General features: G+C 41.2%; 1 protein-coding gene across 14 annotated transcripts in view; it reads right to left on the bottom strand.

The window, feature by feature from the left end:
- Tln2 (talin 2) overlaps positions 1 to 22699 on the bottom strand; it is a 409346-nt gene that overhangs the window by 234384 nt on the left and 152263 nt on the right. For 9 of the 14 annotated variants that reach the window (XM_074066110.1, XM_074066113.1, XM_074066120.1 and 6 more), the window contains one exon: positions 17450 to 17525. The exons of 4 other annotated variants lie outside the window; for them this stretch is intronic. The gene's annotated coding sequence lies outside the window, so the exon portion shown is untranslated. Of the gene's footprint in view, positions 1 to 5839; positions 5887 to 17449; positions 17526 to 22699 lie in introns of all 14 variants that reach the window. One more of the 14 variants, XM_074066115.1, reaches the window with a different exon arrangement.

Raw genomic sequence — 22699 nt, 5'->3', positions numbered from 1 at the left:
CAGTAGTCATTCATGAACATGGGCAAAGCAGCAAAAACTATGGGTGGTTCCAGCTGAAGTGGCTTGGCCACTCTGCCCTAATTCCAGCTCTCATATTGCAAACAGGGCTCCTTTTCAGTCTATTTAGCATTAAGTTTCTTTTGCATTTGCCCATCTTTTATTGATTTTGCTATTAGAAGTGGCTCAGGCATCATGCTGAATTGCCCAGGAAGGCTGGGGTACATCTTAGGGAGAAAGCACACGTGTTAGACAAGTTTTGATCAGGCATGAGTCAATGTTGTTGGCCATGAGTTCGATGTCAATGAATCAAGAATGCGTGGTAAGCAGGATGTCTTTGAACAGAAACAGTCATAACACAAGGCTATATATTGATCAGCTGACAGAAAGGACATGAACAGAAGCTGGTGGGAACCTAACCCAGAATCTCTCCTAGGTACAATGTTTGGGTATTCACTAACTCAGTGAGACTCAAGAGACTGTTTAATGGGAAAGTAGAGAGGGGACATTAGGGAAGAGTAGGGGGATTAAAGGAGAAGAGAGGGTGAGGGGAGGGGTGACTGTGAAGAAGTGTGTTATGTTATGTATGAAAATGTCATGATGAAACCTATTCTTTTGTACACTTAATATATGTTAATAAAAGAGACTTTGTAGAACATGGCTCCCATGAATAGTGGGAGTGTACTGAATTCCCTAGCTCTGTCCACTGAGAAAGCCTGGCATGAGGGAAACCCAGATGGAGCACACATACTGCTTGGATCTTGGCTTCTAATTACAAGAAATGGCCAAATCTAGACTGGAAAAGAGAAAGGACAAGTTGAGTCTGGCACATCTTTTTATATTTTTTATTATTATATTACTGTTGTACTGGGGGTATTTTGTGTATTTATAAATGTTCTTACAATATATCACCCCTTCCATCATTCTCCTTTATCCCTCTTCCTCCCATTCCTGGAGCAGTTCCAACACGTCTCATTTTTTCCATTTCAAACATGAGTACATAATACCTCCACCATATTCACCCTCTTACACCCTTTCCTTACATCCTCCCCCTCCCACTGGTACCAACCCCTAGACAGGATCTATTTACCTTCCTGTTCTCCATTTTTGAGAAAAGGCATTTTTTGTTTACATATAGGGAGTTTCATTGTAACATCTCTCTCTCTCTCTCTCTCTCTCTCTCTCTCTCTCTCTCTCTCTCTCTCTCTCATCTTACTGTGCTAGAAAGTAAAGAATTGTTCAAGCCTGGCTCAGTGCTCCTACCTGTAATCCTACCTACTCAAGAGGCGGAGATTGGGAGGATCACAGTTCTATGCCAGCCCAGATAAAACAGTTCTCCAGACCCCATCTCAATCAATAAAAGTTGGGCAGATAGCACCTTCCCAGCTAGGAGGGAAGTGTTTACACTATTTACAGGATGATGCTGTCCAAGTTCAGGTCCTGGTGTGTGGTGTGAGAATCTGTAAAGGTGTAGTGTTGGGCCTTGTGTGGTGGTTCATGTTTGTAATCTAAGCTATGCCAGAGATGGAGATGGAAGGATTGCAGCTCAAGGCCAGCCCAGGCAAAAAAGTTAGTGACATCCTACCTCAAACAAACAAGCTGGGCATGGTGGTATATTCTGTAATCACAGCTATGTGGGAGGCAGAATAGGAGGATTGTGGCCTGATGCCCATCCCAGGCAAAAACATGATATCCTATCTGAAAAATGACAAAGTAGAAAGTGCTGGGGACATGGCTCAAGTGCTAGGTCCTGAGTTCAAACCCCAGTACTGCACTCCACCAGAAAAGAGAGGCAGCATTATAAGTCATTGGGGATGCTACCCTGGAAGGAAATTGGTGTAGTTCTCCCAGGACCCTGGTTACCTCTCACAAGAGAATTGGTACAGAAGAGCAAGACTGGCCTCTCCCAGTCTCTCTGGCTTCCTAGCTTACCAAAAAGTCTCTACCTCCATCATGTTCTCCTGCCCTGATGCCATATGTCTACTGGGTTGCAGCTGGTAGGGTCCATACCACAGCCAGTGCTGTTTGGATTTTCAGCCTACAAAACCATGAGTCAAATAGACCTCTTTTCTCCACAAAGAACCCAGCCTCAGGCATTTCATTATAGCAATGGGAAATTGACTAATAGATATATAATCTGATTTCAATAATAACTTATTAATTAATAATAAACCTAAACTTAGGGATACTCTACACAATAACAACCTTCCTCCACCCTCAAAAGAGTCAACGTCATAAAAGTTAAAGAAAGATATACAAATTGTACCAGACTGAAGATGACTGAAGACTCATGACAAGGGAATGCAATACATGGCTCCCAACTTGATCCTTCTGCTATCAAGGATGCGACAGAGACAGTTTGTGAAACTAAATAGGCTTTGAGAATGAAATGGTAGTAATTTTGATGATTGCACTGTGGTTATGTTTAAGAACATCCTTTTGTAGGAATACTGGCTAAAATAAACATAATCACAAGTGATTGTGCATCAGGTCAGCAACTCACAATCAAATGGTTCAGGTACTATCGTCTGTGCTGTCTTTCTGCTCCTTTTTTAAGTATGGGATTGTTTCAAATGATCACAGAGCAAGGAGCATGGGAAGGGAGGATACAAGGGAGAGTGTTCATGTCTGCTCCTCATCCACCTCCACACAGCACCCACAAACCCACAGGCCAGCCCCCTGCTTTGGCCCTCCCTGCACAGCTGTCTCCACCACAGACTTCAGGATGCTGCCTTTATCCCTCATCTGCCTTCTGCCCAGCTGTGGGAATCTGTGCTGCCCAAGGAGCTCTGTCCTCCCTACTGATGAAGTGAGCACTCCCTTTCCAATTGAGAACTGTCCACACAGCACCGGACAAAGTAGCCGCTCTAGTGCCCCCGCCTCTCCTGCCCCACCCTCTCAATGCCCTTGCAGGGCCTTCATTACTTAAAGGGGACTTTCCTTCTGTCCTCTCTGCCCGCCTCCTCCCCCTTGCCCCTGCCTGTTCCACCTCATTGCTGAGGGATGCACTCACCAGATCTGCAGAGGCCAGACCTCCCCACTGCGCTTCATCTCCAGGTCCACCCCTATCTCCCTGGGATCCTCCACATCATATCAAATTCATCTCAGTTAACGATAAACTCATCACCTCTGCCCTGTCCCCAGTCCCTCCAAGCTTGCTCCTCCCTTCGTGGGTTCCTCATCACAATAGCACCATTATCCACCCACTTGCTTAGGGCAGGTATGAGAGAAGCATCCTTGGTACCACACTAGCCCATCTTCCCACATATGATTATACACAGCCTGACCACTCCAACTCCTAAACAACTCTCAGCTCTGTCCCCTCCTCCTACTGTAGGATACACTCATCCAATTACCCCCCACTCACATCACCACTTCCTGTGGGCTCTGCACTTCCATCCGTACTGTGCTTCAATTCATTCTCCACCTCTCAGCCAGGCGTCTTCTGGAAATTCAAGTCCAACTAGAGTTCACTCAGCTTCAGTCCTTTAATGGATGCCTGCCCATTGCTCCTAGGGGAAGTCTAAACCCCTGACTAGCCTCCCCAACTCTCTAACTGAAACCCAATGCATCCATATGTTAAAATGTTTTCTGTTTCCATCTTAGTGATAATGAAAAACCCCACATTCAGCAGAAGGCCTGGCATACTTGAGATGTTCAATAAATGTTTGCTGAGTGAATGAATGAGCCTATTAGATGGAGAGGTGCTACACCAACTTAATAGTTCATACAAACTCAAATCTTGACATGTACCAAAGTATTAGACACACAACTCAAATCCTTAGCAAGAGCCTAACAAAAATGTCAGGGTTTACACAAGGTAATTAGCAGCTTGAGTTCAAGGTTCTTGAGGTTAGACATTAGAAGGAAGAAAGGGAACATGCTCACAAGTCAAACAGGCAGAGTTGAAGCATGACTCACTGTCACACATGTAGTGTGACTTATCCACTGTGCTTACCATGTGGGGAGCATTGCTCAGATGCGCTCATGGAAACCTCAAAAAGAGGGAGGTAGACAGACACATACACACACAGAGCTGGGAAGTGGAGTAGTTCCTCTATGCAGGAGTCAAAGAAACCCTAAGGAATAAAGTGGCAGCCAAAAGCAAATGGAGGCCACCTGCAGAAACTCAACTTTTGCACACAAACATTTTGAAAGATTGTTTTCAACCTTTCATTTATTATTCTTTATATTTTCTCTAAAACTCCACTAAGACACAGCCATTCAACAACAGGGCCATATGCTCCTAACTACCGTCACTTGCTCTGTCTTATAAGTGGCTGGGAAGTCAAACGAGAGGAGGAGTCAGGAAATTGCGAGAAGGCAGTGGAATTACAGCCATTTTAGCTTAAAACCCCACATTGAAATGGAATCAGTAATCCCATTAAGAAGGCAAGCTGGTGTGGGTGGGCTGTCATCCTTTCCAGCCTCAGCACATGGGTCTTGCTGTCTGGGCAATAAATAAAGAGCTTCCATGACTTCTTTGACCTCATGACTGCTCTGATGCCTATTAAGCATTGAGAGAGATCTGCTCCCTGTTGGAAAGAGAACATCTAACAGGAATCCAAGGGTGCTTGAAGGCAGGGAAAAGCCCCACAAGCACAAAATGATAGCAACATCTGAGGGACCCAGCACCATGGGCTGTGAAGGAAGACACAAGCAGCATAGCCACATGGAAAACATACAAAGATGTGAAGACAGGGAATCTTGGGGCACTGATGGAGATGGTGGTGATGGTAGAGGTGGATGGACAGTGCCATCGCACCAAAGCAGCTGCCTTCCAGGGAGCCTGGCTATGAGCCCCAGTTTGTGCTGAGCAGTGTCTTTCTACAGGGAGGGGACTGTTAATGCCATTCTACACAGCCAAGGAAACATGGACAGAGAGGTCAACATGTGCCAAAATTTACAAACCTGTAAATTTTGCCCAGTTTCAAGATCTTCTGTTTGTGGATTAAGAAAATGTGGTATCTATACACAATGGAATTTTATGCAGCCATGAAGAAGAACGAAATGTTATCATTCGCTGGTAAATGGATGGAATTGGAGAACATCAGTCTGAGTGAGGTTAGCCTGGCCCAAAAGACCAAAAATTGTATGTTCTCCCTCATATGTGGACATTAGATCAAGGGCAAACACAACAAGGGGATTGGACTATGAGCACATGATAAAAGCGAGAGCACACAAGGGAGGGGTGAGGATAGGTAAGACACCTAAAAAACTAGCTAGCATTTGTTGCCCTTAACGCAGAGAAACTAAAGCAGATACCTTAAAGCAACTGAGGCCAATAGGAAAAGGGGACCAGGAACTAGAGAAAAGGTTAGATCAAAAAGAATTAACCTAGAAGGTAACACCCACGCACAGGAAATCAATGTGAGTCAATGCTCTGTATAGCTATCCTTATCTCAACCAGCAAAACCCCTTGTTCCTTCCTATTATTGCTTATACTCTCTCTACAACAAAATTAGAAATAAGGGCAAAATAGTTTCTGCTGGGTATTGAGTGGGGGGGAGAGGGAGGGGGCGGAGTGGGAGGTAAGGGAGGGGGTGGGGGCAGTGGGGAGAAATGAACCAATCCTTGTATGCACATATGAATAATAAAAGAAAAATGAAAAAAAAAAGATCTTCTGTTTGAAGTATCCTATTTCAAATTACTCATTTGGGACTGACTCTTCCTATGCAGAAGAAAAAAGGCCAAGTCCATTTATTCATACACAGAGGAATGTGGAAGTCAGAACGCTGGCCAGCCAGACTGTGGTGAGCAGCTTCTGGACCACTGACCCTACACCAGGGTTAGCACAATGACTGATTAAGTAACGGACACTAGAGACAGTATTTTGACTTACCATCCTACACAAGGAGAAGTCCACGCCGTCTTCTAGGCCTGGATTCCCTGTCATTAAACACATTCACTGTTAAGCCACAGGAGTTCCTTTCGAAGTATCATCCCAACAATTTCAACCTATAAAGATCTACTTGAAACGCCTCCTAGGTTCTCTCAGTTAATCCATAACACTATGAAAGTCAAAGTAGTTAACTAGTGACACTGGTGTCACACAGGTTCCTCTTATCACTGGACAAGTCTATGAAAATGTATCACATGCATCTAAGGAGGAGAAGCTCTGATAGCCTGTCCTTCTAGTGCCTAATGGAGTAGCATGCATCTCCAGAAAAGGCATTTCCAAAGTCAGAAGTTGTGACAAACACTGTAGGTTGGCTCAGTGTAGCATGGAGAAGCTACAAGGCAGAATTTCACTGATGACCAAGCCCTGTGCTGCTGCAGTATCTAAAATGGCACAGAGTCCAGCAGTGAGGTGGCTCGTGGGGAGTTCTGATTTGGAGCCAGGTAACAAGAAGACAGTACAAGCATGCAGAAGCATCAAGAGCTGTTCACAGACAAGGTGCAGTGTCTGAGCTGGCAGATCAAGTCCTGAGTTCCTAATCTAACAGCTTCCTTTAGCAGCTGCTGGAGCAACTGGCCTAATTCTGGGAGGAAGAAGAAATGGGTCTGGAAGTAGGAATATCCAGGAAGTTCAACCTGAACCCACTCCTTCAAGCCTCCCAGGGACTCGGATCACCTGCCCCCCTGGGTTAGTCTCTGCCTTTAATTCCATAGGGTCAATTCTATGTCCAATACAGGAAATGTGAACAGTAACAAGAACCCCACTGCTCTTACTATATTATTAAGTTTGTAAAGCATTAGGTATAAAATACTTGGCCACAAAGGCTAAAGAAGGAAACTCAATTCATTTTAATTATATTTTGGTGTAATAGCATTTGGACTAAGGTAATTCATATAAACTATACTCTTACCCAGTTTTATAAACCTAAACCTACACTGTAATTCACCTCATTCATAAACATGAGATAACTTGACCTACTTTCTAATACATGCAGTTCCTTCTTGTCTGCATTAATCTGCAGTGACATTTTAAAAGTTGCTCTAATAATTTCCATTATAAGAAAATGCACTTTTCATTTACATCAGCTTTGATTCTCCTCCCACAAGCAAAATGCTATTTTCTCAATAGTTAGCCTGTAAATGTAGGAAGAAACAAGGCACACAAAGCAGTTGTTACCAGGGGTTCACCTGTGCATGGGCTCAGTACTGCTGTCCTGGGTAGGAGAAGGAGCAGGAGGCAAAGAACAACACAACTGTTCACATGATGTGGACTTGAGGCACACGCTTTCTCTCTTACAGAACACAGCTTTTAGAAATAAATAAAAATCTCATATCAAATGCTGCAATGAGCTACATGCTTCCCAATAGTCCTCCAGTCTCAAATAATAAAGAACCAAAGAAGAGAAGAGGTCTGCTTTCCGCTCCCACAGGCTGCTTCCCACTACACCCAGCCTGCAACAACCAACAAGCCCTTGCACCTGGCTACAGCCCTCTGATGAAGCTCTCTACAATCCTTTTAAACATGTCTCTTTTATGCTTAAGAATTTGGGTTTTTTTGTTTTTTTTTTTTTTGGTGGTATTGGGGATCAAACTAAGGGCCTTGTACTTGCTAGGAAAGTGCTCTACCACTTAAGCCATGCCCCAGCACTTTTTGTTTTTGTGTTCAGTTGTTCAGATTGGGTTTCATTAGCTTTACCTGGGCCATCCTGGAACCATAATCCTCCTGTCTCTGCCTCCTGAGTAGCTGGGATTATAGGTGTGTACCACCACACTTAAGTATGCTTAAGAATTTCTCTGGTTCCCAAATGCCTACAGCAGAGGCTGGTAAACCATGGCCTACAAGTGTCATGAGCTTTCTCACGCTCCTGTTGCTCCTGACCTAGCTGGGGTGACTGGAGATGCAGAAAGGACAAATGATAAAAGACAGACATGCAGAAGGTTGGGGTCAGGTGTGTTGGATGCTCAGATGAAGAAACACAACAGTCTTGTTACTTCTTTTCTCTATTATTCTCTTCTTTTACTTCACTTCTTTTCTCTATTCTTTAAAACCTTACTTCTAAAGTCTTTCTTTCCTGTTCTTTAAAGTCTCTTTCCTTAGACTCGCTCTGTCCCATGTTTTCTTTAATCTCTCTTAAAGTCTTGGCCCTCAGACATGCACTGTCCCATGTTCTCTCTTTAGCTTTCTTAAAGTCTCAGTGCTCAGACTTGAGCCATCCCATGTTTCCTCTAATCTCTAGCGTAACTCAGCAGCCCACCAATCAATCAACCCCCATCAAAAAAACTTTTGTCCTCCTTCAGCAAGTCTTTTATATTCAGTGGTAAACAAAGGGGTGGAGCAACAGCTCTCAGGGAGGCACCTGACACTGTAACAAGAGAAACCTGCATTCCTGCTTCTCTGAACACAAACAACTTAGAAAAAGCAGCTGTGCTGCAGTTTGCCTTCTCGCTCTCTGCTGCAGCAAGGGCTGTGCCAAACTCACCCTGTAGATCACTGAGCACAACTGTGTTAAATCAAGTTCTCATAGACTTCTCATAATCCTCTCACTACATACAAGTTAAGAATGGTGTTTACTTTTTATTTAATTAATTTTCTGTGGTGCTAGGGATCAAACCCAGGGCCTTGTGTGTGCATTCTACCACTAAGCTACACTTCAAGCCCTTAATTTTTACAGTTTTTAATGGTGAAGAAAAAAATTAAAACTCAAAAGGATTAAATTTCATGTTATAAGAAAATTACATGAAATTCAAATTTCAGTGCCCATAAATCAAATTTAATTGTGATCCAGCTGTATCCATTTATGAGTTGTCTGTGGCTGCTTTTTTGTGTTCCAACAGCAGAGCTTATTAGTTGCAACCCAGACAGCATTATGAAATATTTACAATCTAGTGCATTATCAGAAACGATTTCTTACTCCTGGCCTGCACTAAAAAAGCCATAGCCCTCGGCATGCCATGCAGGTCACTGAAATCTGGATCTGTCCCACCTTCTTAGAAACCCTATTTATTTCTATTTGAAGATGCCATATCTGTTCCAACAGAATGCTCTTCTCTTTTTCCCAAACAGTATTCTCGTTTTCTTTCTTGCTCTAAAGGTCTCTTCAGTTCTCATTGTCTGCAGACACTCTTCTTTCTCTTCATAAAAGGAATATACATGTTTAAATTCCATTTAAGAGTGCTCAAGGCTATTCTCCATAGAACCAGTTGAAATAGTATAAGATGGAAACCTGCCAAGTGTTCACCCATAGATTAGATAAGCTACAACAAATCTGCACAACAGAGGACAGGGCTGCAGCAAGGAGTGAGGACATGTTCCATACCCTGTAGTGGAGTAAGAACCAGGACAGATGATGTGAAAAAGCACAGGGGAGAATGTGTATGCTGTACAAAGTTGTTCACCTAAGAAGGGAGGAAGGTGTAAATTCAAATGTGAAAACATGCATATATTTGTATGTGCATGTTTTACAACCAGGAAAAACCATACATGTTTTCAATTGCTCCCTACAGAGTAGGAGGAAAGAGGATGGAAAGGAGGCTAAGGTAAAAGAAAACACTTCTTGCTATGAACTGAATGTTTGTGTCCCCCCAAATTCACATGCTAAAACCTAATCCCCAACATAGTGGTATTAGGAGGTGGAGACTTTGAAAAAGATTAGGTCATGAAGCTGAAGCCCTCAGAATGGGATTAGTGCCCTAATGACAGAAGCCAGAAGGAGCTCCCTTGTTCCTTCTGCCATATGAGGACACAGCTAGAAGGGACCACCTACGAAGGAGGAAGTGAGTCCTCACCAGACACCAAATCTGCCTATGCCTTGAGTTTGCTGCCTCCAGGTGTGTGAGTAGCACATTTTTGATGTTTATAAGCCATCCAGTCTTTAATATTTTTGTTACTGTGGCTTGAATGTACTAAGACATCTTTGAGTTTTATTTTATAGATAAGATGTGGAACCTTGGCAATGCATTATATAATTATTTAAAATTTAAAGTGAAATAGGGAATCTCTAAAAACAGAAAACAAAAATAACAGTAAAGCTGAGTATTCAGTTGGCAGAATAATCACAGTTTCTCCCACATTTTCTAATGCAGACTGTTGTGTGAGTAGCATGAGATAAAGCAAATAAAACATGTGATGGCACCCTGATAACTGGGACTTGGGGCGTATGTGAAAGAATACAGACATAACTGAGTAAGCTAAGTGGAAACGCTGACACTTGAACTTCACTCTGAATTATCAATCTGACAAATAATCTTCTGACGTATACACGTGAGCTCCCTAGTTCTGAAAAGACTTTCTTCACTATGCCTTCTACTTAAATGAACCAGGGCTCCTTGGAGAAGTGGCAGACCCCAACCTGGGGTGAGAAATGGGTCAGTTAAGCCCGTAGCAGAAAGTATACAAATACAGAAAAAGTACAAGAATCGTGTTAAAACAACTTGGGAGCTAATTTGAAATTAGCTTCCATTGGCCAAATCTGGGACAATTTGAGCATCAGTAAGAATATAAAATTGGAACACATTATATTTACAATAAATTATACTTTCACTAAAAGTGATTGTTTTTGGAGCATATCACCAGGGAGCCACTTCATTGCTTTGAAAATAAAATGTGTTAAGCATTTGTCTTGATTTTTCAATATGAACTTCAGAGTGAAAAACATACTTGATGAGAATGAGTTTTCTTTATATAATTATTCTAATATAAAAAAAGAAAGGAATGATAAAACATCATGGTTTTACAATCACTAATGAATTAAAGAATTTAGGTGATAATCATCAATGATCATCAATATAACAAAAAGAGAGACCATTAGTCATATGCATTTCTTAATGAAAATACAAGGCCTGCCTATGATGTGCCTTGTTAAATGAAACAAATGAAAAACCCTAAACCCCCAAACACTTTGGAATCTGAACAAACCTTGAGATTTTATTATGAAATCATAGAAAAACTTGGGAACAGAGGAACATGTTAAAAAGCACAACAGGAAAGCAATAATCAAAATGAAGACTACGGAAGACTCTGAACAGGGTTTCCCCAACCTGGCGCTGCTAACATTTTGGGTGGAATGTGTTTTTGTGTATGGTTGTCCTGTGCATTGTAGGATATTTACCACCATCCATATCCTTTATCTTCTAGGGTCTAGCCGCCCCCACCCCCCCAAGTTGTAACCACCAAAATGTCTCCAGACACTGCCACATGTCCCTAGATGTGGAAAAGGGAGACTCTCTGAGACTCTCTGCTCTGAAGGATAAAAAAATCTAGTTTCTTCCACAAACAAATCAAAAGGTGAGGGGCAAAGGGTGGGTAGATGGAGAGAAGACTGAAAGTGGATTGGAGACATATAAACTAATTGTAATGATAAACTTTATTTTGATCCTGATTCAAATAAACTAAAAGAAAAATTATAAAGAAAATGCCAACATTATCTTGACATTTCTTTGTTATTAAGGAAACACTGATAATTTTTACATTTTGGGGGCTAATAATAAAAAAAAAACTTTGTCCAGAATATCTTAAGCCCTATCTTTTAGACTCATCTACTGAAATGGTGATAGAAAGTAGTAAGATAACAAAAGACATGCTTCAAAATACTGAGAGGGGAAAGAAAAAGTATAGAAGAAATAAGACTGGCTCATCATTGAGCCACAGAGATGAGCACAGAGCTCACTACATAATTCTCTTCACATTTGAGTATGTCTGACAGCTTCCATTAAAAAAAAAAAAAAGTATACATCTTCTCAGGAAGCAGGTGAGCCCCACACCACCACAGGAGGGATGGTAAAAATTTATAGTTCCCTGGGCTTGCCTCAGGGGGATTCTATCTAGATACTGTGAGTCTGTTGTTTAAACATGGCTGCTAAACAAAGGAGCCAACTCCTTAGCAAGCTATTTTATAGCTGGAAGAAAAGTCTGCTGTCTCATACTAGCCAGGAGACACTGGTCCATGTGTGCAACTTCCTAAGGAATGTGCAAGAGCTCTTCTGTCTACAAGGCAATTAGAAGTTTACACCCAAGAAAGGCCTGCTGCACCACCTTGAAATCCTCTTTACCTTGGGATAAGTCCCCGGCCCCTGACCCTGGGTCACCATACCAGCCTTCAGCAGGCTACCTCAGGACTTCATTCCAGGTGAAAGAGAAATTGTTTTAACACAGTGTTTTACCTTGTTTTAACAAACTGTGTTTACAATCTTTTCAGCTACAAGCAGCAAAAACTCACACCAACTGAAGCAGGAAAGAAATTCTACTTTGTCTTGAAAACCTGCTCTATCCCACTAGAAATATCCCCTATTTTTCTTCTTTGTCACTTACACAGACCCCCTTTGCTCTGTGGTGTTTCGGGAAACATAAACAAAACAGAACAATGCCCATGTCATCGTATCCCTTGCCAATTTTTATTTCCTTCCTCACTTAGAGTATTGAATCTGCTTCCTGTGAACCCAGGCTGCTGGGAAGCATGGTCAGAAAGGGAGAACTAGTGCCTTGCTCTCACTTTTCTATGCTGGTCCCCTAAGCCTGCTGCAAACTGTCCTCAGGGATGGCAAGCAAATCAAGCATCTGGACGACTTTGGTGTCTGGAGCCTGAAGTCCAGCAGAGAGATTGAGTAATTCTCCAGCCTTTAGAGGTAAATAAACTAAAGAAAATATAGTGTACTAGGAGAATACTTAAGATCAGGTGATAAAATTTAACTTCAGTTATTTCTTTCTCTTGATGAAGGTGGACTATGGTCTGCCCCAGATGTCTGAGAGGCTAGAAAAACTTGAGGGTGAGGTTAAGGTTGCTATGTAGTATAAAAGGAATAATTCTTTTAAAAGTGGACTGTCTAAATGGATTTATCCACCTAAATTGTTTTAGTCCAGGTTTCACTGGACTTACATATCTGTGAATATGACTGATCATTGTATAATGGAACTAAAAATGTTTCAAACAGACCACAACTTTATTTGTACAGCACTCTAAGCCTATACTTACAATTAATCAACAGAAATAATACAAAATATTAAGTCAGACAGTAAGTTGATAGTGGGACCTTGGACTACTGACCTCACTCCAGTTGAAATGTGGGACTTCCCCTCAGCCACCACTGCAGGAAGGCAGATGCTGATCCCTGTTTATTCCTTAGGACTTGACTTTACTAAAGCTAAGTATCCACCATAAGCAAATGAGGCTTGGCTCTAAAGACTTCCCTTTCATTTAATAATTATTAGGGGAATAAACACAACAGCCCAAGATGTTTGGAAAATAAGCATTATTTGTGGCACCATCTTGACCTAATGAAGTAACAAGAAGGAACTCTGTTCCCACCACCTTGATCTAATGGAGTACCAACGAGGGGCTCCACCCACAGCCACAGTCCTCAGGATGCTATTCAAGTAGAAGGCAGAGAATAACTTTTGGTGACACATTTATGCAGAGACTTCAGGTCCCACAACAAGGCTTCATGTGGGAAATGCCTCGTCAGGACAGAGGAGAACACCAAACTTCAGGTGGAACTTGTCCTCCCTTGGCACCTGTTGTTCATCTGTAGGTAATTTACCAAATACAACCACACAAAACTCTTATTCAGACCACTGACTTCATCAAAGAAATGAGTGCTGAAAATAAAAAGTGATTATCTTTCCAAACTCTCTTCCAAAATAACCATAACAATATATCATGCAATAAAAAGAATCAAATGTATTTGACTCACAAACACACTTTAGGCTATAAGAAAACACTCAGTATAGTAACAACCATGGAAGGCCTAGTATGGTGGCACATGCCTATAATCCTAGTTACAGAGATTGGGAGGATCAAGGTTTGAGACCAGCCAAGGCAAAAATTTCTTGAGACCCAATCTCAACTAATGGCTGAGTGTGGTGGTGCACACTGTCATTTCATCCAGGCAAAGTGAGACTCTATCTCAAAAATAACCAAAGCAAAAAGAGATGGGGCATGGTTGACGTGACAGAGCATTTGCCTAGCACGCACAAGGCCCTGATTACAAATCCCAGAACAAAGAGTGATCTTTTTTTTCAGTACCAGGGCTTGAACTCAGGGTCTACACCTTAAGCCACTCCACCAGCCCTTTTTTGTGATGGTTTTTTTCAAGATAGGGTCGTGTGAACTATCTGCCCAGGCTGGCTTTGAACCTCAAGCCTCCTGATCTCTGCCTCCTGAGTAGCTAGGATTATAGGCATCAGCTACCACCACCTGGCTAAGAAGAGTGATTTTTAAAGGTTCCAGTTCTAAAGAAGAGTAATCAAATTAGGCAGAGTCAAGGGATCCCAATCAATTCTAGGAAATGGCTCAAATCCTTGATTCTATAATAGATTCTGTAATAGAACTTTTTAAATTCAAAGGAAATTAACTGTTGAATATACTTAGTCACAAAGCTCAAGGAAACAGCACATCCAGCCACATTAAGGATTAGTAAGTTTAATTATGAGAAAGTCTGAAAACTGTTATTATTATAAAACTTTTACTAAGTATGGACAGCAGAGGAAGGACCCCAGTACAGGCCCCAGAATCATGACCAACAAAAGGAGGCTACTTAGGACTCTCAGTCAATCAGGGAGGCTATAGTAGGAGGACAAGTGAAAGAATGGTGCCTACAGTCAACAGGAAGCAAAATCTAAATTGAAATCTAAAGAAACTAACTATGGAGGATGGCAGAATGACAAGAGCACATAACATAGCAGGTTACATTTTTAATGAAGAAAAGACAGCATGGGAACAGCTTATCTTTCTTGATGTCATACCCCTTAAGTGACTGGTACAGAATGACAAATATCTACACAGATCCTGCTTTGAATTTTACAGATGCAATACCCACCCCTAAAAAGCACTGACAACTAAAAATTTCCAGAGAGCCAAACACAAGGTTTTGTAGTTAAAGCAGCTTTTAAAATATTTTTTTTTCTTAGAAGTTTGCAGGGCATATAGAGACAAGTTTAGAATAATTTATTATCAAATCCAGAATAAATCACGAGCCATTAAGTAAAATGATCACCAGACCAGTTATCATCCCATCCCATCTATCATTCTCTCTCTCACTCATTTATACTCCCATGCATGTAACCCTTGAAAACATCCCATTTATTTCTGGGATGCATGGCTGTTTCAAATTCTCAATTGCTCATCCCTTCACTATCTCACCCAGAATGTCCTGGTCTTTTGAAAGCCTCCAGAACATGACTGATTGGTTTCACTGTTCATTCATTAAATTTTATTCCAACTTGGACTGGTCCAGATCCCTTAAAGCAATTCTCCTTCCACTGGTTTATGTGAAAACAAAAGCCCCTGTCCGGATTCACTCATGACTTTATACACTTTCAGAAATGTCAAGATTTCAGGCAATCTCTCACATTCCTAATCATTGAAGACAAATGTCTCTTTTGCTGTTGTTTGATAGGGCTTTACCTTAGAGAGTTCAATGAATAAATATTCTCGGGGCAGAGGCAACCAATTGAAGTATTACCAATCATGCAGTAAATCAAGAGTTGGGTGTTAGAACAGAAAACAACCAGGTAAGGCTGTCAGATTTCATTTTAAGTGTCCTCAAAATGGGAATGTTAACACAAACATAAACCAGAAGACAGTGAGGGAGGAACTGTAGGACAGAACCTCCAAGCTCCAGTCAACACAGAAACATGGGATTGCTCAGGACTTCCAGAAGCATGGGATGGCGCAGGCCTTGGAGCAGGTGGTTCTGCTGTTTCTCCCTCTCATGATCTCATTGTCCTAGTAATTCTACGTTATTCCCTCTGGCCTCTACCTGCCTCACACTCACATGCCCATAGCCTAAGGAGAAGTCTGTGGAAAGCAGTATGCCATTGTCTATAGACCATGACATAAAATGTCACTTGGCACACTCCTTTTAGATCTGAAACCTGGAGAAAGGCAAAGACCTAATATGCTTCCTGTCTCTGCTGTCCCAGGTCTTGCAGTCAGACCAGACCACTGAGCACCCTCTTCAGGCCCTCAAAAGAGAATTTCCACATCAGGTGCCTTATGTGATCCTCAAGACAGGAAACTCTTCCCTATCCTGGGGCTTCCAATCTCATTGCCCTTGGCTTAGACCTCTTGGCTGTGCCCTTTACCTATGACTAGCCTTGAGCTCCTCACACTTGAGGCTAGCACTGGTCTCCCTAAAGTCTAATATTCAGCTTACCTCTAACCAACCCTCAGGATCTCCACCTCTTGGGCCAAGACTCACCTGTCAAATACCACCTGGACAGAGGCTGCCCTACAACAGTTCAGAGGAGGATCTTACACACTTTTATCAGAATACCAAAAACACTGTCAGGTTTCATTCGTATACTGACTGCAGTGTAATTCACAGGTAATTTCACATTCACATAAATGAGCCATGTTTACTATAGGTTACCAACAGAATAGTCCTTTCACTTCTGCTCCACCTTATGTCCCCCCTAACTGCACTCCTAACCCTGTATAAAACATCTCAGAAACCCTAATAGACCCCATTACTTCTCAGACCACAGTTGGGGATTCTTTGGCTAATGATCACTAGAGTGTGCAGAAACCATGAAGAAGCGGGAAAAGACAATTATTTTTACAATACTAAATATGTGCCACCTGAAGACAAATTGGCAATTTTCTACTCTTTCAGTTTCATAATATTTCTTTCATGAAATGATGTTAGAAGATGGTAGTTATTTTGCAAAAATAAATTTTTATTATGAAAAACTTCAAACACAAAATAGAATAGTATATAAATCTATACTCACATAAATCTACACTCACATGCACTCTTTAGTAATCATCAACTTTGTCTACAGGCAGCCAAAAAATACTAAAATATTGGTCTTGATATGTTTTCTCTATTCCACCAAATCTAAAAGTATGGAGATGATTAGGCTAGGCCAACTACCAATTTCATAGATGAAGACAAGAAGATAGCAGAGATGAAGTGACCATTCCCCACCCTGCCCCCTGTTGTGCATCTGACTGGTCCATGACATCACTGTAGAGAGCAGGGCCATTGACCAATCCCTTTTACCCTGACAGACTTCAACCCTGGCATACCTAGAACCTGCAGAAGTACCCTCTACATCTAGGCCCAGGGTATTTCATACACCACTTGGGTTCACACAAGTCCCACTCGGGACAACCAAAAGGGAAACCCATTCTCTGTAACTCAAGTTTACTTACTCTCATGCTATAGCAGTTGTCTTCCAGCCTTGGAGTCTCCAGGAGCCACTCGTTCAGCCCAAAGGCTACTGGAAGTTTTTACAATAGTTCCTTACAGCATTCCCCCTCCCTCAAAAGATTTATGAAGCAAACGGGTATGAAAGAAAGAGAATTCATGGAGTAAGGTCTAATAAGGTCAAAACTCAATTACTCATCCCTCTTCTAGCTCCTTACTATTATCTGACCTAAACACTAGGGAAGGAAATCAGGTGCAACAGGAGCAATAGAACCAGGCACACCACACGCCCACATGCTGACCCATGACGATTGATTGATAAAAGACAATGTTGTAACACCTAAGAAAACTACACCAGTGCAGAGGGGTGCTCAATTGACAAGTCTTTTTTTTTTTCTTAAAGACTCACCTGAACTGTCAGTTTATAAAGAGTTAATTTCTCTTAAGAGGTCCTGAAGCATGTGAGAAGCCTCCAGCAGTAATATCTAAAACAATAATAAAAAGTCATCAAATCAAATAATGCTATAGACAGGAGGTTTTGGAAAAAAAAATCTCAATCTATGCATTTGGTCATTTCCTCTACACTAAGCATGAAAGGAAATAACTCAGGAAATAATGAATTTCCATCCCAACACATGGGCTGGGAATTTGCCATACCAAGAATGAATGGAGGTCCCAGGACACTTATTTTGAAGACCAAAATTATGTTACTCTTAGCAAAAAGGCAGACACCTTTTTTTTTTTTCCTTTCCCTGTGCTAGGAAGACTTTAGCAGCTTTGAATTTAAACAAAACCCAAATGCACATGTTCCCTTCCTGCACCCCCTCACCATGTCTAAAACAATCTCAGGCCTGTGCTCTTATTTTTTAAAATATTACCTTACAAGAGCTGTTTTGCCTTGTTCACTTTTCTCCTACTCTGTGAAGCAGTTCCTCTTGCTTCAGCTGTTCCTGTGTTCTCCCCAGTTCTGAGGCACTGGGAACTCACCTTCTGACACCTTACTTCTTAACACTGCTTGAATTTCATATGATGAATATGAATTATTTTTCTAAAGAATGCAATGGAGCTATGTAACTTCTTAAAGCTCATGATCAAGTGTTAATATATGACATAAACGTCTACTGTCCTCTGTCATCTTTCCTCTCTTCTCTGACCAACATTCATGCCACCTGTGTGCAAACAGTGAGCACCACCTGGGGAACGCCTTTCCTTACCTGCAGCTCCTACCCCTGCAACCCCCCACACCCCTACCCCAGGCACTTCAACCCTGCCTGAAGTTCCTAAGACATGCCTGTATCCTTATTATAACCTTGCTTCTTACTCAAGCAGGCAGTACTAGTGACCAAAGGGATCCTCAAACCGTGCTTCTCTTTATTTTCCACCTCCCCAGCATTCCACTCCATTTGAAAACAGACTAATAAATCCTGTAACCACATGAAGAATCATCATACACAATTCAACTGATGTTTATGAGCCTAAAGCTAAGGAGCTGAAGCAAGAAACTCAAAGGTAGTAACAAAAAAAAAAAAGATTTCAAGAGACAGGTACACTCATTCCTAACCAGGGAAATGATGAAGAGAGAGACTATTTATTTGTATAAGAATTGTTCAGGTTGGCTATTCACATGGTTAAAATGTTCTCCATTATAATGTGTTTAACCGCTTCACAGATTTAATTTTATTGGATTATATGTATATATGAAAAGCTTTTTCTATAGAGATTATAAAATATAGAAAGTTATTCCAACAGTGACCCATTACATTCACTTTATCAACAGCAAACAAATTTTTTCTTCTCACTGGCATATTTTTGAAGGTTCAGGAGTTCCATGTGATGCACACATCCTCATAGTAGCATAATTAATTGCAAACCGTCTAGAAAGGCCTAATTCCTGGTACAATTGTGGCAGGGTCAGTTACTAGTCCTTTGGCTTCCATGTACCTTGACCTTTCTGTGTCTCAGTTTTCCCCTTCATAATAATGACAACCAAAGGGGCTGCAGTCAGGATTAAGGAAGATCATATACCAAAGCAATCAGTCAATACCCAACAGTCTCTGAGCTTGTTTGAGCTGCAGCTCAGTGGAAGCAATGATGGAAACATTGTGGCAAAAACTCATGTTCATTACCTGATCATAAGAACTTCCCTAGAGAAGACCTAGAACATGCCTTTATGTAGGCACACCTATCCATTTAAAATGCTGTTGTTTGCCTTTTTGTGCTGCTGGGGACAGAACTAGGGCCTTATGCATGCTAAGTAAGCACTCTGTTACTGAACTATAACCCCAGCTCTAACAAGCTTTTTCTGAAATGTGAATAAAATTCTTTCAAGTAAATGAAGGTACCAGGACCTTGCCTTAAAGGAACTTTCTCTGGATCATACTGTGAACACGTCATTTCGCAGCTCCCTGTGGCACCTTTCCTGGAAGATTTTAAGCAACATGATAGATGCAACAGGAAGTCAGCAAAAGCTACTGCCTAAAGTTCCTGTCACCATCAACAAGACATCAGGCAGGACATAACTGCTTCTGCAACCCAGACCACTTCCTACTCACTCAGGGAATCTTAAATATCCTCCTTCCCCAGAGAATCCAAGGCTGCTCATCCTCAGAGGAGAGATGGTCATTTTAGTGATTTTGATGTTGAGGGAGGAAATGAGTCTAGGTAAAGTTTTCAGAATGATGCCCAGAACCCAGGAAGTGCTCAAGTAACACACCTAATATTATCATCTTAGCATTAAAAAAACAGGACACATGCTAAGTTATCTGACTGAGACCACTTAAGGCACTTTTTCACCTTGAGGGTTTTGTGGATCCTTGTTTTTCACATTTCACTTGGGATAATCCCCATGGGGACAAGGCTCCAAGGTGAAAGGCATTTAAAGAGCCTACACAATATAAATTGGCTAGAAATCTCACTACATGCTTCAGCCAAGAACACATTTGTCATACAACTTCATTAAAAGGTACTGAATACTGTAATACCGCACCCACTTTTTACCCTAACTCTATCTGCATGAATACAAAAGTCAGAAAAAAGTCCAGATGAACATCAGCAAAAGTGTTTTAAATGTCCCAAGTTAATGAACAGGCTTTTGTAACATAAGACCAAGCAAGGTAAATCCAAATTTCTCCAAAAAGGAAAAAATCCACTAGATTGAGCTAAGAATGAGCAAATAATACTCGTGACTTAAAGCTACCATCAATGTTTGACACATTTATTACTAATCATTCAAAATCATGATATCCAAGATGGAAAGAAATAAACTAAAGAGTTCTGCAGCAGCCCTACATAGAGATAGAAAGAGCTGAAATGAAAACAGAGACAGTTTCAAAATAAAATTCCCCCTCCTTCCTCCAACTTTTACCACTTGCTAAGAATTTGTCTTATTTGTTTTTGCTAAAACCTGGAGAACATTTTCATTCAAAGTACAGCTCAGTGAGTAGATTGACTCAAGGGGCAAGGCCCAATTCTCTGCTCCTGGCTTCCCTTCACTGACTTTCTGGCTAGAGGCTAGGTGCTGGGTCAAGCTCAAAGGAAGCTCAGTGGAGAGCAAACAGGCAGCAATGACACTCAAAGTCTTTGGAGATGAGAAATAATGTATTACCTTATCCTCTGCAAGGCAAAAAGAAAAGAGTAAGACCTAGTACAAAAGTTCCAGAAATCCCTTTGTGGTCCTCTTGAAAACAGCATTCCAGGTAACTATGTGGTAAGAGGTGTCCCATGCGAAAAAGATTCTCAGTCTAAATGTGAGAAATTCTGGTTTAAACAAAATTAAAGGAGGTTCTCAATGCAGAACCTTTTGGATACTTTAAAATGCTAATGTGGATTGTGAGGAGGTGTTCCAATCATTATTTACACTCAGAGACCTTTAGTTTTCCGGTAGACATCTTTAGACAAGTGCCCATACAACACTTTGGAAAATAATGTTGTAACTACTTCTTTTATGCAAATGATTGTTGAACGCTCACTTTGCACTCCTGAGTGTGCTCAGAATTAGATTACTAGGCACATCCCTATAAATGGTCAATTAAGGTGCATACAACTTTAATGCAAAGTAGCAAGTATGTGTTACTAGGAGGACAAGGGAAGGGCTACTGTTGTACTGCTTTAGTTACCACTATATATACTTTCAGAATCAAAAATCCAAGCAAGGAATTATTGTTCTATAATTCACTGCCCCCCCCAAAAATCTTTAAAACACAATAAAAATCAATTAGTAGTATATATAACAAGAATGTACACTTCAGTTTCATGAGAACAGGACACCACCTGGGTAGAGGGCTTTACCCCAGCCTTTGAAGAGTGACAGGTACAGGGATGTTCAAAAATGTTTGGCTATATGAATACAATGAGTATGTAAGCTCTTCATAAATGTAGCATTAACTTATGTTTTAAACTTGCCAAAATATACATTCACAGTTCTACATGTTAACGTGACTTTGAAATTATTGCTCTAAAATAACTTTTTTCTTTTCTCAAAGTTTTTGTTTCTCCCATTTTATTCCCAACATACTCTCCCTACAGCAGAACAAAAGGAGAAATATTTTTCCTTATGACTTCTGGGTTAGAACAAACTTTGTCTTTAGACCAACTACCATTATTACAACCAACTGTTTCCAACCAAAGCCTAATTAACTCATATTCGAATGACTAGGAATTTCAATTAATCAGAGCTATGCAGAGGGCCTCCTTTGGGGGAAGAAAATAAAAATAAGCTAATCTTCTAGACGCAGCCACCTCTACAAAAATAAGCTCTTTTTACTGATTTGCTGATAAAAAGCACCTGAACATGGAATGTAGCTATCAAGTAATATCCTATATCATTTACACTGAATAGTCTGAACATGTAGTTAAAACAACCCTGAGATGTTGCAACAACTTCAGATGAACAAATTAAAACAAATTTTTGCTAAACTGAACTCACTATAACAAAATTTGACAGTGCATTTTAGTAAAATTTGGAAGTCTTTTTTCCAGAGAATGTGGAGAAGGAAAGAGCTGGGAATTAGTGTCTAATTCCTGCTTGTTTATTGAGGAAATTAATTAGGCCTTCCCCACCTTCAATGCCAATAATAGCCAAGGGCTCCTGAATTTGGCAGCCCCCAACTTTTGGCTGGCAGTCCAAGCATCTCCCTTCTACCACCAGCTAGTATGGTCCCTAGGGTTGGGTTCTCAGCCTCTATAAAATCAAGACCAACTTCAAAGTCCCAAGGATCTCCAGTGCCAGTTTCTTGCCTCCCCCTCTGCCTGCTCTGGAAGTCTGTGCTCCAGTCCCTGTACTCTCTCAGCTGGGCTCCCCTAAAGCCCTTTGATACCCACTGGCCTCCCCACACCTCCATTCATCTGGCTATTAATCCACTTCCACCAGCACCAGAGAAACATTACTGATCAAATCTTTATTACAACATACTACCTTAAGTGTAGAAATTACCCTAGCATACACCCTTAACTAGACTGACGCTCCCAGAGAATAAGAACTATGGCTTCTCCTATATTTCTACCCTCAGCACAGAGTGCAGTTCCTAACACACACTAACTGCTTAATAAATGGTTGAGGAATTTACCAATAAATTGGACATGATTAGTAACTCCAAGAACAGGCAGCATGGGGGGCCTAGGGAGCTAGGAAGCATAGCAGGGTCAGAATGGAGTTAGGTAA

The sequence above is a fragment of the Castor canadensis genome, chromosome 2, assembly GCF_047511655.1.
Source record: "Castor canadensis chromosome 2, mCasCan1.hap1v2, whole genome shotgun sequence".
In the NCBI taxonomy this organism is placed as follows: domain Eukaryota; kingdom Metazoa; phylum Chordata; class Mammalia; order Rodentia; family Castoridae; genus Castor; species Castor canadensis.
Note: the sequence above shows the minus strand (reverse complement) of the source record. Positions and strands in the feature narration are given on the sequence as shown.